This window comes from Schistocerca cancellata, unplaced genomic scaffold (assembly GCF_023864275.1).
Source record: "Schistocerca cancellata isolate TAMUIC-IGC-003103 unplaced genomic scaffold, iqSchCanc2.1 HiC_scaffold_235, whole genome shotgun sequence".
Classification (NCBI taxonomy): Eukaryota; Metazoa; Arthropoda; class Insecta; order Orthoptera; family Acrididae; genus Schistocerca; species Schistocerca cancellata.
In genome coordinates this window covers 75,001-77,500 of record NW_026046257.1, presented here as the reverse complement: position 1 = coordinate 77,500, position 2,500 = coordinate 75,001, and positions in this window count along the sequence as shown.

The window sequence follows — 2,500 nt, the reverse complement described above, 5'->3', positions numbered from 1 at the left end:
GGTCCCACCCAGCCACCGCCGCGTATCGCTTCACACACAGATTTGCCCTTACTGATTTACCTCCAGCAACAACAACCGCACCACAATGGGTTTACCAGTTGTTCATTTGCGTTGCGTCACGTCACCAGCAAACGTAGACGTCCATCCCAGTTTGCAAATGCAACGATTATTGCATACCTGTCTGTTAGGTGTCACGACACACTACGTCTGCCCACATACACGCAACAAAATGTGCACGACTAGAGAACACGTGGGAGGTGGCCCCCTACGTATGCGATGTCCATTACGAGACCGACTGTCAACCAGCATCTGTACCATGTCGCAGATGTGGAACGCGGTGCACCATGCTATCACACTGTGTGAGAAGAGACGACTACGTTTGAATACACGCGCCACTACATCAACAGACGGCTCATGCTGATCGCCATCCAGGGCGTCCGTTACTCCCACACGTCTCTATGGCGTACCACACTGCAATGTAGCTGTTATGGGGAGACGGCACGTGGCTGAGTGCACAACATTTGGACCGTATGGTTCGCTGTTGTTGGGCGCAGTCGTACGGTCACACATGTGCCACAGCGTATCATTCAGTACATACGGACCTATGTGCAGTACAATGTGAGGATTAAGCTTACGATATCAGCGGACAGTGGACACAGGCCGTACCACGACGTAGACTGAGCGCTTCGACATGCGAATGCCAGTGAACAGCTGCGAAGGGCATTGAACACGCAAGCACCTGAACGACCAGCGTGCGAAGGCAGGGTGGAGGGGGGGGGGCGATGTACATCCTGCAGTTGTCCACATTACAGTGTACAGCGGGAGCATGTAAAAAGTAAGCAACACTTGCGAAGTGTTCAACATGAAACGACACACAAGAGGGTGGGCGGTGCGAGTAGCGAACTATATTCAGAGGGTTGTGGTTAGACAACACTAGATTAATGTAACGTGTCATATGCCAATTACAGAGCAGGTTAAGGCACAACGTGGGTTAGGTTAAGGCACAACGTGGGTTAGGTTAAGGCACAACGTGGGTTAGGTTAAGGCACAACGTGGGTTAGGTTAAGGCACAACGTGGGTTAGGTTAAGGCACAACGTGGGTTAGGTTAAGGCACAACGTGGGTTAGGTTAAGGCACAACGTGGGTTAGGTTAAGGCACAACGTGGGTTAGGTTAAGGCACAACGTGGGTTAGGTTAAGGCACAACGTGGGTTAGGTTAAGGCACAACGTGGGTTAGGTTAAGGCACAACGTGGGTTAGGTTAAGGCACAACGTGGGTTAGGTTAAGGCACAACGTGGGTTAGGTTAAGGCACAACGTGGGTTACGTTAAGGCACAACGTGGGTTAGGTTAAGGCACAACGTGGGTTACGTTAAGGCACAACGTGGGTTACGTTAAGGCACAACGTGGGTTACGTTAAGGCACAACGTGGGTTACGTTAAGGCACAACGTGGGTTACGTTAAGGCACAACGTGTGTTAGGTTAAGGCACAACGTGGGTTAGGTTAAGGCACAACGTGGGTTAGGTTAAGGCACAACGTGGGTTAGGTTAAGGCACAACGTGGGTTAGGTTAAGGCACAACGTGGGTTACGTTAAGGCACAACGTGGGTTACGTTAAGGCACAACGTGGGTTACGTTAAGGCACAACGTGGGTTACGTTAAGGCACAACGTGGGTTACGTTAAGGCACAACGTGTGTTAGGTTAAGGCACAACGTGGGTTAGGTTAAGGCACAACGTGGGTTACGTTAAGGCACAACGTGGGTTACGTTAAGGCACAACGTGGGTTACGTTAAGGCACAACGTGGGTTACGTTAAGGCACAACGTGGGTTACGTTAAGGCACAACGTGGGTTACGTTAAGGCACAACGTGGGTTACGTTAAGGCACAACGTGTGTTAGGTTAAGGCACAACGTGGGTTAGGTTAAGGCACAACGTGGGTTAGGTTAAGGCACAACGTGGGTTAGGTTAAGACACAAATTGCGTTACAAATTGCGTTACATTGCGGTACAAATTGCGTTACATTGCGGTACAAATTGCGTTACATTGCGGTACAAATTGCGTTACAAATTTGGTTAGGTTAAGGTGCAAAATGGGTTGGATTACAGTACACAACATGGTAAGAGATAGTGTGTTTGGGGGGGGGGGGGGCAGGTTCGTTGGTAGTGATCATTGTAAGTGAATGTCTGAGGCAGCGTCAGTATGTCACAGCAGTTCTGTCTCGTCAGGATGCGCTTTTCGCTCGTGACTGGAGGCGCGCCGCGTCTGTGGTTGCGGCAAGGGAGTGGCAGACCTGTGTGATTCATTCCTGCCATTGTTTCTGTGCCGTAACAGGAGGCAGTGTGGTGGTGTTGGGTGCACCCCTGTGTAGGACATGTGTGGGTGTTGGTGGCTTATCTGAGCAATTGTGGATGTTGGACGGGTGGGATATTCTATTTTATAATTGGACCCCCTGGTGTGGTTATCATAGTGTGGATGGTGTACTGTGGCGGAGAGGATGCACC